Below are 12926 nucleotides of genomic sequence, written 5' to 3'. Positions count from 1 at the left end.
TTTCAAACTGTCCTTTCTGTTTCCACATGCTTGACCTTCACACTACTTTCTTGCAGCATTGGTAACAGGACTTTTATGTTTGTTTTCTTTCTAATTAGAATTATTTGACTGATTTTTTTCTAGATTGCTTTTAAGGTGGAAAGAGAAGGCAGAAAAGTCAGAGAGTGAAATGGCTTGCTTTTCCTCAGTAGAGATTATTCTATCCACTTTAACTAAGAAAACTCCAGCTTGTTGATATTGGCCATTTCATTGACATTTGTTCTTACCAAGGCATGAGCTTTGCTTTAATACTCAAATAATCTCTTTCAAAGCCTCAGAGAACTTGGAAGAAGATACAAAAATCATGGCTCTGTTTGTTTTATATCCTTCTGATTACAACACACCTTTTCGTAATGTCAGTAACATAGGCTCCAGTCCTGTAATGACTTCCCTTTTGATACGTATTCTGGATCTGTATGAAGTCTACGCACATATTTCCTAAAGGAAACAGCTAAAGCCATTTGTTTTGCTCAGTACATCATTTATTATTTTAACACGGTATTAGTATCTCATTGTGATTTCTTGTTGTATGTACAAAAAGGGTGTAGCTCACTTGAAAATCGTTCAGAATGTTTTACAACAAACACAGTCTATCTTGTGGAGAGCCACACGTGTGTACGGTGCAATAAAGGCAAAGAACAAACCAGCAGAGGAACACGTGATAGGAATAGAGGTGAGTGATAATAAGGGCTTGCAGGCTTAGTTCATATAAAGGCAAATCAATATGTTACTTCTAAAAAACGTCTTTCTTTCATTACTCCCAGAAAGTAAATGTTGGTTAGGTAATTCACTAAATCATTGGTTAGGTTTCACAAAACATGAAATGCATCCCCCACAACATAACTAACTTTCTGCTCTTACCCAAGCTCTCTCCTCGTTGGGCTTAAGGCATGCAGGAGAATCAACGTATGAGAAATTCGCACTGCTGTTCTTCGTGCAGTATATTTTAAATGGATGAAAAGAGAAAGGTTCTCATTCCAGAGCTACTAAAGTGGTGCTTTCCATAAGTTTTAAGTCTGCATTCAAATAAAACAATCAGAAAAAATAAATAAAACAAACATCTTCCTTCTACTGGGATACCTTTGTTTTTTTTTCTGCTCCTAAGGAAAAATCTCTTAAGTAATGCATATAGTCAAATTCAACAAAATTAAGGCTTCTGCTAACATCAGAATATACTGAAAACTAAAAGGCATCAGAAAAAAAAATATCGAAGAAGGGAATTAAGTACTGAATTATGAGCTCAAACACTCCAAGACTGAAAATACTAGAATCAGACTTGAGAAACCTGATTATGTTCTCAGCAGCAACTGATCCCTCTTCCCTGTTTCCATTTCTTGTGTGCTAGAAGCACCTTGTTGTTAAGTAACAATGCACTATCCTACCCACTGGATTAGTCAATCGACCTGCCATCTTCTTAAGTAATGGAAAAAGGCAAATGCATCTTCATGTTCCTGATGTCAGATTTTATACCATAGCAACCAAGCTGCATTAGCACACTATTTTTGGAGATAGCAAACACAGGTTCTGTATTTATGTTCAATTTTCAATTCCATCTAATAGGTTAATCTACAGTAGCATCTAATAGATGAGGCTTATTAAGAGAATAACTCTTCAGCTGCCTGCATCCTCTGGATAACCTACCTTGTCCTGTGAAGGAAGTAATGCTGAGATAAGTAGAGTTAGGGCACAGACAAAACATGAGCGACTAATTATGCTGTAAGGAACGATCTGAACTAAGGTTCCCTGGGGCGCAAAGAGACTCGAGAGTTTGTATGACCTTGGCTATCAGCATGAAGAGACAAAAAACTTCTTGTCACAGAAGCCTCCTTTTCCCCAGACAGGAGCTCAATTCTTTTTTCACTGTAACTTACTTTTTCCTCAACCTCCATACCATGACCACATAATCTATTCTTTCAATAGCTGAACAGAATGCAGTGGTCAGTGAGTCTACTATGTCCTGTGAAGTACTGGAGACGCTTCTTCACCAAGTCTGGATGGAAATTTCTGCTTTTCACCATTATGAATGCAGTCAGTCAAATATTCAGTCACGAGAGAGCATGTCTTCTTTCTCTCTATTACAGCATAACACGAAACATTTGTCTTTATTAATTTGTGTGATATACTAAAGCTTTGAAGTTTTTTTTTGTCTTTTTTTCTCCCCCCCCCCCCCCCCCCCCCCCCCAGTTTTCTGTAATACTTGTATATCTTCAGCAAAGGGAATTGCAGTTGGATTGACGCATGATTTTATTCACCCCAATTGCATTAGTGTGGTAGAAATTGCTTATTGCTCACAAAAGAGCTAAGTCTAGAATTCTGACTCATTGCTGCTCTATTTTCTTTCACAAGTCTTTCTCATTATTATACAGAGAAGCAGCAGATTTTACTGGCAAGATCAAATGCCAGCTAAGCCCAGAACTGCCACATGACACGGAGAATGACACTTGTGCAGAAGGATGCGGATACTTATATCAGCTGAAAAGCTCGCAGACGTCTTAGCAGTTGTCAATAAACATTCTTCACGTACCAGGAGCAGGTTGCTACTGAGATTGTGAGTCCCATTTCTGAAACTAGGCTGAGGCCGGAGACTTTGGCACGGGAGCTGTGCAGTCGTTGCGAGTGTGGGTGAGAGTTCAAGGCTGTCCCTGCATCCCTCTGCCTGTCAGCTCACCTCCTTAGGAGGGGAGCATTTTGCCGTGGCCTAATTCTGTGTTCAAATTGCACTTGGAGCAGAGAGCCTGCTTCAGTGGCATGAAGCTGCAACAGGGGAGGTTCGGGCTCGGTTTTCGGAAAATGTTCTTGACTGAGAGGGTGGTTGGCACTGGAACAGGCTCCCCAGCGAAGTGGTCATGGCACCGAGCCTGACGGAGTTCAAGAAGTGTTTGGACAACGCTCTCAGACATATGGTTTGATTTTTGGGTGGTCCTGTGTGGAGCCGGGAGTTGGACTCGATGATCCTTGTGGGTCCCTTCCAACTCGGGATATTCTGTGATTCTATGCTTTCATTTTTCAGCTCCTTGGTTCTATGTCTGGTAAGAGCCTTGCTGAATTTTAAACAGATATTAAGGGTGATGTTTCTTATTCCTTGCATCAATAGTCAAAAAGTGCTACTCTGAAAGCCAGGGATTAGGAGGGTTTGAAGTTGCATCAGCCACCTAGGCAAGATGCAGCTGCAAGAAAGAGGCTGCACTGCTGTCCTGGCTTCATCTTCCTCGGTGATAGGAAAGGTACTGGGGTCATGGAGGACAGACAACATCCCTCTAGGTCCAGCAACAATACTACATGGAAAAATAGACAATGAACAACCCAGGCAGAACAGAGTATTCCATCCAAAGCCCTCTTTGCTCATTCCTTATCAGGGGAATTTGCAACAACATCTATGCTTTGACCCTTAGAGAGAATTTTGGGACTAAATTTGAGATGATCCATAAAGACGGGTTGTTTTATTTTCCTTCTGTGTTTGCTTAGCTTCCAGCACAAAATGCAAGCCAAAACCAAGTTGCAACATAGGACTTGAAGTGTAACTGCTAGAGCATGTACGGGCCAAAGATGGGGTTTATCCTAGGAACTGGCTTGGTATGTATGCCTCCCACGACTGTAAGGGAAGTGTTACAGCAGAAAGCAGCCCTACCAGAAAGATAATATGCTCATTCATTTGCTATGTTGGTCTAAGATAACTACAGAGACCTAGAGCTTGTACGGTGCCAGGTACTCCAAGCAGCATGCTGAGATAACATTACCTGGCTCAGGTTCCAGAGAATGACTTTTCCTGGTGTCAGACTGAGCACACTTTTATTATATTAGAAGTTACTTAATTTGTACCAACTTTATCTCATTGAATAACCCAGCTGAGGAACTCAGGACCTCAAAGGTTTCAAAAATCCAGTAGGAATTAGCTAAATGTTCTCTTCTGTTAAAAACCCCAGCTTTGAAACTCCTGCTTGTGCAGGGCACGGCGTGCAGTAACAGCTTCAGCCCGCAGAACAATGCACCATCAGCCGAGTTTCGCTTCTAACAGGCCCAGTTTAGTAATCTCTCCCATGAATCCAGGCACTTCAACATCTGTTTTACTTTTGGACGAGTGTCAAACTTCTACAAACCTACCTCAGCCTCCCCCCAAACCCCAGCGAGTTGAAGAGTGCAGCCTTTGCCAAAGGAGATGCATGGAGCAGCCTCCCCTCCTGGCCTGGGGACTGCGCAGAAATCCCCTCGCAGGGGAATCCTCCCAGCCTATGCTCAAAGAAGAAAACAGTTGCTATAGTAACTGGGTCCCTACCTGCGTTGAACTGGCTCCCTCCTCCTTCTTCATCCTCTCTGGGTTTATCAGGCCAGGTTCTGGGGGCCGGAGGAGAGGCCCGCAGAGCGCCGGAGGCACGGGGGCACCATCCTGCGCATCCCACGCCCTGCTGGCGGTGACGCTGCTGCCGTGCCCTGTAACCACCCAGCCTGCAGAGGAACAGCCTCTTTTCTTCCCTTCTTGCCTCGTGGGATCACTTGCGCATCCTTCATGGTCTCACTGGGATGGATGTCAGCCCCACTGCTGAAACGGAAACTGGATGCAGTCTCTGTTCTGCAACAGCGCCTTTTTGCAACTCTTCCTGTGGTTAAAAATGACTGTACTAATCACTGAAAACACTCAAAAGGTTCTAAACAGCACAGAATTGTTTTCCCAATATGCCTGCTCTAGTCAGACCTCGGACTAACAGACTAATGATTTATAATGCATTACAAATCCCATGTCCGGGAGCCAAAGAAACCTGCTCTAAGAACGTGCCAGTGCCACCTCCAGCCATCCCAAGCGTGTGACTGCACTCACTGGGACATGTTCCCCTGGCACAAGTGGCCTCGCGTGAGGCCGATGTGATGTGACCGGGGAGAAAAAAAAGGTTAGATGCTCTGAGCCTAGATGGCCGTAAGGAACCCAAGAGCCTTCACCGGACACTTCCATGGACAGAGTAGGTGCAATGCCAATTAAAGGAGTTCCTGATCATGTTCAGGTTCATGTTCATGTTGCTGTCATTAACACGATATTGAATGATCTATATTTAAGTACCATGCAATAAAAAGATCCCAGAGCACGCTCACATCAGTACAGTGCTGTACTCATGAACAACAGCCAGCAGTAAACTAAAAATGTGCGTGCATTTCTAAAAAATTTCAAAACCTATCTTTTACCCAGACAATGAGGTAGGTCACAGACTAATCTTAAAACGGCTTGGACTTCTAAGTGGTCATTTTTTCCTCCCTTTCGCTCATTATGCAACAAAGTGCTATGCTAAGTATGCATAGCAATGGACTAATACCAAGTTGAAATAACTGATTTGTGATGGAACTTGTAACTCCAGTACTGCTGGTTATTCAAGCATGCTGCAGTTTTTTCCTGTATTAGGTTTTAAAACAGGTGGATTCCAGATATGGACGCCGGGCGCTACGGTTTTGACTTGGGCGCTGTTTATATTTAAGTAACTATAATGACATAGCTGTTATGGCATCCTTGCATAGTTTATCGTTTAAGCCAAAGAATGGTTTCTGGTTGACTGTCTCCTCGTGGGCTGTCAAACCTCTGCCATTCATCATGCGTACAGCTGGGGCAAGGAGGTAGCAGAGTGAAGTTTCTGAATCTTCTGGGAGCCAAGTCTGCAGATGGGGCTCCACCAGAGGCAAGGTACAGGATCTAGCTTTAGCAATCCATGTCGCTCAGATGCATTTATTCCTTTCCAGTGATAACAACTAGCAACCCGAGGTTAAAGAAAGGTCATCAAGTCAGAAAACGTTTCCAAATATGCAACAGTAGGATTACTCAGGGAGCCACCTGCCATAGAAGTGATCACCAGACTTCAAGCATACACGTTTGAAGAAATACGGGTAAATACAGGAGTATCAGCAGAGCAAAGACATTAAAACATTTCAGAGTGCTGCCTGTGTTCCTCCTGAGAGACTGACTGACTTCAAGTGCGCTAGACTGAAACCTAGAAAATAATAGGTCTTGGCTGTTTTACACAGACACTGAGGATTTCTTAGCTTCTCTGAAGAGTGTTAACTCGTTTCCATTTGGAAAGGGAAATACATACCCCTAAATTTCCTGTGCTGATTTATTAATAAAAAAAAATCACTTTTTTTTAAGGGTAACTTTATACATAGCCAAAGTGATTTTGTGATACACCTCAACTTTGCCTCAGTTCTAAGCTCGCTCTTCTGTTTTACTGGAATCATATCACACACTACAGAGTTTTGGCTGTGGCATTTTGTAATTAACTAATATAACCCTGCTTTTTTTCCATCTTGACTCGGGGGAATAACACAATTACACGTGACAACAAGAAAATTGTCATCAAGTAATTAAGCCTAATTAGGATCCCCCTGAAAACAAACCAAAACCCACTGTTGGTTTAACTGGAGCATGTGGTACTCCGTTACAGGCATTTGAGAGTTTTAGGAATTGAACACAATGTCATATCAGGAATTTCCCCTCTCCACTCTGATGATAATTTGCACCAACTGAATTTACAAACCTGGCTTGTTATGTATTAACCAGTCATCTGGGAATCCTATTGAGTAACAGAGCAGTTGTTGCGACACCAGGACTCCCATATAAATCATGCCCCACTCTTAAGCAAATATTGGTTCGCATGAGAGATATGACTGCAGTTTAAGAGGTTACAGGTGCCGGCTGAACTGCTTTAGAGAGAACCGCTCCCTCCATTTGAGATCCGCATCAAAGTCATCACTTTAGTTGGAGTTCAGAGGAACAGAGCCTTGCCCTTCACTTTTGATATCAACACTCTATATCAGAATCTAGTTTTGATGCTCTAAAATGAAACATGTCATACCCTGTATAAGCTCTAAGTTATTTAGTTATTTATACTCCATATAGATGCAACTTGTGGAAGGAGGGGAGTGAGAGAAGTTATTTTTAGGGGGCACTGAAAACAGGGGGAGACAGGAACCTGTATTTTTTTTTTCCATCATACAGATGTTGTAACAACTGCTACCCAAAAAATACAGAGAAAGGAATTTGAGGTGAAAGAAATATATGATGATAAAATGGAAAAATATCTTCCACGCTTTGGAAAATAGGAGTCCCTCGTCAGTCAGAGGAAGACTCAATGGAAAAGAAGTGCCCCATCCCATTTGTTTTCACACTAACACAAGATTTTGTGAGCCACAGCCACACTGGCAATCTGCTCCTCTGTTGCGATACAGGTATCTCTATCACTTAGCCTTGAATCCCAATCGTTCTTCTGAGTAGGAGGAATACATCTCCTTTTGGATGCATTTCACAGTTACGTATCTGAACCAGAATGAGTTTCCCAAAGTCTCCTGGGCACTTACGTCTCAGCAAGTCCTAAGCCAGCAACCTAGAGACAAGAGCACATATGCTCCCTTCCAACCCGTACAAATAAGTGGATTGTGAATAATACAAGCCAGCTGCTCTAAATTTCCAATTCATGTGAATATTTGCTTGTAAGAGTAGCTCTGTAATTGCTATATTCACTAAGCAAATTATTCAGAAAAAGAAATATACATCTATGCATTGTCTTAGCTTTCAGAATGTTTTCTTAACAAAACTACTTGTAAAAGAAATGGTTGGAATCAAAGCTTAGGTCATCATACCACCTGAGACATTATGTAAATCATAAAATTCAGGAAATAAATACCTCAAGGAGGGAACCTTCTGGCCCTTAGTTGTTATTCTTATCCAATACCATCTAGTCACTAAATTCAGAGTAATTAGCCCAAGAAAATATTCTCCAGTAAAAATTTGACTATGGTATGCTTTTCACAATTCCATAGCACATGCAGAAAATTGCTGTTCTTCAAACAGTGTCTCCACACAGACTCTGCTCGCCACGTGCACATCCCACACAAGCACAACAGAGCAGTTTTGGCCTGCAGTATCTGCTGGGGTTGACACCATCACGACCTCCCTGTACCCCGTGGGATGAAGGACAGAATGAATTCAGTTATCCCTCCATTCTTTCTAATTGCCCATAGCTGTAAGACAAAATCCTCCCTTATATCATTCTCCAGAACATTGTGCAATGTTAAATCCTTTCCTTACGTCTGTAGTTAGCTAGCGTACCACTCTAAATTGTGCAAGAAATTCTCTTGTCCGCTGCTTGACGAACTAGTTAAGGAGCTTTATGCTATTGCAGTCTAGCTGCTGTGACTAAAACAAAGTCCTCTTGGTTCCCAGCTGGTTGCTAGCCACGAGTTTTTGACCTCTCAAGCGACTTTCAGGGATCTCCGCTTTGCACCTCACCAAAGCGTGGCATCCCTCACAGCGCTCATCAGATAACGCACACAGAGATGTGCTGCCACATCTGGGCAGGAGGACGAGATCGGCCACGATAAGTTGTTCCTCTCCATGTATATTCCTGCGGGATCTGCACCCCAGCTGCCCAGGACAGCTTGTGCTGCCCTTCATGGAAAGAGCCCCGCTGTGGCACCGAACAGCGGCACGGGGAACTGGAGCTGTGCAGTACCCAGACGAATGAAAGCCACATCAGACATGCTGAACTGACCAGTTCGGGAACTAAATTCCAGCATTGCTGCTCTGTACCAGCTGCACACCTTCCCTGCTCAGTAAAAAAGATCCCTTCAGACACTTTGCGGCTCTCGGGGCAATGCTGGAGCAGAGAAAGTATTTCAGCAAGGGCTGGTCAATTGTTGTGTAATTCCGTCTCAGCACCTCTCTTGTGCTGAGTTCAGGGAAAGGGAGAAATTTTGTACTGTTGTCACCACAGTTAAAATATTTAGAGGATTTTCTCTCTGAGGATGAGAGCTTCTGTGCAAGGATGTACCCGAGTTAGCACCTGTGTGTTCTGGGCATGCTTGAGATGGAAAAGGAGCAAAATATATTTCTTATCTCAGCAATTGGCGCTGCTAAGAGAAATAGTTCTAGCTCATCAGTCATGCAATCAAACACTTGCAATTACAGGCCTCCACAGTAACAGAGAAAAACCCAGCTGAATTCAGACTCCAAGCACAACATCTGTTAGAGCAGTGTCATCCTGAGGTTTTCGGAGGACTGTCTGAAAGAGATCACAAATGAGAATAAGCCCTTCCAAGCACGAGTAATTAATTTGTCTTAGCCCTGTATGATAGATTTTGCCACACATTGTTTTGCAAGGGGTTTTGAAGCCAAGCGAGCAGCTAGTGGACAAGAAATCTCCCCGGGCCCATTTAAGCCTTTGTAAGAGCTTTCCTCCTTTCACGCGTGCCTGCCAAAGCTATGACTCGTGCTGAAGAGGCTGTGGTTCAAGAACGGAGAACTGGCTTGTCTTGTGACATTCCCCTCCACCTGAGGAGGTCGAGGACCTGACACCGAGCCGCTTACCGTGTCAACAGGCGAGCAGAGCCAGGACTCTCCTTCCTGCTGTTGGCCCATTTGGCTCGGGACTTTGTGTATTTGTCCTTAGGGGACACCAGTGTCCCCGTACCTGCCTGCCAGCTATCAGCCCCTGGCACAGCCCCAGCGGTCCCAGTGCACCCGGGAAGTGAGAGGCAGAGGTTCAGCGGTGACAGCCCCAGCTGGGTCAGGCCATTCTGGCACTCGTGCATGACCGTGATGTCTGCGTGGCCTGGGTGACGCCGCCAACGCTGCCAGCGCTGCCGTTCGGAAGCGCTCCTCGTGGCCGCATGGCTCCCGGCCACAGCCAGGGGCTGCTCAGTTAAAGTTCAAACCCCGGCCAGAGTCACAGGGACGGCTCCTGCTCCCTCCCTGCCCTGAATTAGAACGACCTCAGAACAAACAGAGTGATCTCAAAAAAACAAAAATAGAAGTGCTATTCAAACACCACCTGCCTTCCTAGAAAATCCAATTGCCATCCTTTTCACCTACCGGGAAGCCCCACGAGGGCTTTCTGTCGGCACCCTAAGGCCTTGCTGTCCAGCAAGCTAGCCCTGAAATGGGGGACTTGCTGCCTAGGGTGTTTTCTCCTCTATATTGAATTCTGCAGCGATCACTCTCTGTTTTTCCCCATTCAAAACATCCATCTCCGTGTAACCTCAGTAGAGTTACAACCTTAACAGGACTTTCTTGTTCTTGGTAGATTGTTCATTTACAGTCTTCCTGTGCCCCTTATCTTCCTCTCACGGTGAAAAACAACTCGGGCCCCAAGACCTCCTGAGGTTTGTGTGAGGCTTTATTACGCCATGGGTGGGATTTCACCACAGACATCTGCCTCTCAGCGCGGCTCAGGCTCTGTGTACGGTCAACAGCATCAAGGGCAAGGCTCACATCTTCCTGAAAATTCTTCAGACAAGCACCAATTTCTTTTGTTTGGCTATTAAAGGAAGCCAGACGGGGCAGCTTGGGTACACATCCACTTTGTAGATGCCTGAAATGAAGATGAATACCATCCCAAGTGACTCCGAATTCTGCCTGAATCAATATTTACCTCTTGACTGTTTCCCCACAAACGAAGCTGAGCCATGCACCCTCAGCATGCCAGGAGCATGTTCGTTTTTCCAGTAGGAGGGCCAGGCCTGCTCTTGCCCCACAGCCTTTGCAGCAAGGTCTCTTTCCTAAAAGTGATGCCATAAATGAATGAGATTAGATCCACCTAAATTCAGTATAGTCCTCTACATCTTGGGAGAGACAGCCTCTTATTTCCTTGAAGAACATCTGCACTGCAGAAAAGTTCCCACATGATGATCACTACCCACATTTTCCCAGTTCTGGCCCTTACAGGGGCTTTTTGGTCAGCCATGAGTCCTTTCCCTTCCTTGATTTGAAACTTGGCAACTTGTCTGCGATAGGGGTAACCTAAGGATCCCCTTGAAAAGGCACAAGACTGATGAACACACAGAGGAAGAAGGAAGACAAGGGAGCAACTGATAGAGGCAGATCCAGGCAGCTCTAAAAAACCTACTGTGCCTTAATAGCAAAAGCAAGACAGGAGGGAAGGAACGTGTTATGGGTTTGCACGAGGAGGGCAGGAGGCTGTCAGCCTGCTGGGAAGAGGGCAAGAGGCTTGTTCTGAGGTGGTGGCCAAGCTTAGGTAGCCCAGGTCGTCTGGGGCAGGATGGAGGTCTCTGTGTCCCCTCGTCTACTCAGGAAAGATCTGGAGAGGTGTCAGTGCGTCGGCACAAAGATTCAGCACACGTGCTGCAGCAGTAGAAGAGGTGATCCTTTCTGTTCTAGCTTGGCTGTTGCTGTTGGCTGCTAACCAGTAAAAACAAAGGTTTCCTGTTGTTATTACCACGTTTGAGGGATCAGTGTGAAGGACAACCCTGCCACCAGGCAGAGTAACACAGTTGAGAATCTAATAGCTCTCTCCTATCCTTTTCTTTTCAACTGTGTTAAAATGATAACACTCACCTTATCTGCAGACTAACAATAGCTCCACAGCGGCACAGGAAAGTTAAACAAGCCTTAAGTCAAGGGTGTGTAGCCATCACCCCCAAGCACTGACTGATGCTACAGACCACATACTCTTCTAGGGGAAAAAATGCAAAAGGAAGAGGTTTTGAGGTGGATCTAAAACTACAGTCACAGAGTCCAATGTGTGCCCACCTACAAAGATCTCCCCCAGGTACGGAGTAGAGGCTATCAAAATCAGAGACTTTCTTTAAATCAGGATGTAGCCACGTCAACAGCAGATAATGTTCTAATGTTCTAATGTGGGTCATGAAAAACAAATATAGTTTAAAAAAAAAAAGGGCAAACCAAAACAACAACGACAACAAAACCTGACATCAAGCCAGTCATTGATAGGCAGACACCACAAGGTGACTGAACTAATGTGTCCCCAGGGACTGTACTGCTACAGTGCAGTGCAATAACTCAACTGCATCACGTGAAGCAGAGCAGGATCCCTGCGCATCTGGAAAGTTTTTGTGCTACGAGTTACTGCAGTCCTGGTCAATACACTTTCCACAGAGCACACAGCACTCTTATGATTATCCTCCCATGCTACACCAATTTAATTAAAATATTACAGACTCCTGGGCAGGGCTTTGTTTGTTCCAAGCTGTATTTTTTCATGTGCTTAGCTTTTCTTTCAGTAAGGTGTGTTCTCCCACACCCACCCTCTGGCCTTGAGAAGGCCAGTCCCTTAAGAAACCACTCCACGCTCTGTTTGTTTTAGTAATTCTTACCCAAGGTCTTTATCTCAGAATCCTGTTTGTGCAGCTTTGGACAAGATTCAGCACTCGCTGGGGAGGGTGAGCGAGGGGGGAAGGATTTCTTAGTGCCTTTAGTATTTAATATGTTATCTTCCCTGGGACTGTTAAGTAGATGATTTACAAGCTTGTTGGCCCTGAGATGGTGTGAATCTCTGCCCCTTACAGTAGGAGTAAACACAGCTCGACACAGCAGCTATGGGAGCGGTATGGGGAACTGCAGATTTTGGAGCACGCGCAAGGCACCCAGGAAACCTGAGACGAAAACACTGCAGTGACTATCCCACTGCAAATCCTCTCACCTGCTTCTGGCAGGTCTGTTCATGACGGGAACAAACCAAAAACCACCTCCAAATCCTCCTGCAGTTAGCTGCACCTGCAAATTCACAGCTTGTGGCGCTAGTCCAGGTAGCAAATTTGCTAATTAGAGTAATGGATCTGAGAACCGGCCAGCGTTAACAACACACACGTGGCTGAATGAGAGCCACTGGCCAAGGCCAGGCTGCTGTAGCCCAAGCTGTATTTGGGGCTGTGTGAGCTTAGCAACACAGTGCAGGAATGCCTGGAATGCTTCGGCCAGCAGGTACTCAGGAGATCCCACTCTAGGAAATGTCTGCGCTGCTCATAGAAATAGTCCTCCTGCCCCTGGCCTCCCGGAGACTGCAGCGGCGGCCTCCCTCTTCTCCCCTCCAAGCTCCACACAAAGAAAAACCTCTCCAGCTCGGCTTAACCTCAGCTCCCCTTTCCGAGGCAAAAATCAT

General features: G+C 44.9%; 1 long non-coding RNA gene across 1 annotated transcript; it reads right to left on the bottom strand.

Moving 5' to 3' along the window:
• Positions 1 to 2205: 2205 nt before the first annotated feature.
• On the bottom strand, positions 2206 to 12914 carry LOC125182306 (uncharacterized). Its single transcript, XR_007161761.2, has 2 exons — positions 4313 to 12914; positions 2206 to 3314 (listed from the first exon to the last, which is right to left on the bottom strand). It is a non-coding gene; the product is annotated as an uncharacterized lncRNA (long non-coding RNA).
• Between the last annotated feature and the right edge of the window lie 12 nt (positions 12915 to 12926).

The sequence above is a fragment of the Anser cygnoides genome, chromosome 5 (assembly GCF_040182565.1).
Source record: "Anser cygnoides isolate HZ-2024a breed goose chromosome 5, Taihu_goose_T2T_genome, whole genome shotgun sequence".
NCBI lineage: Eukaryota > Metazoa > Chordata > Aves > Anseriformes > Anatidae > Anser > Anser cygnoides.
This window is presented reverse-complemented; position numbering and strand designations above follow the sequence as displayed.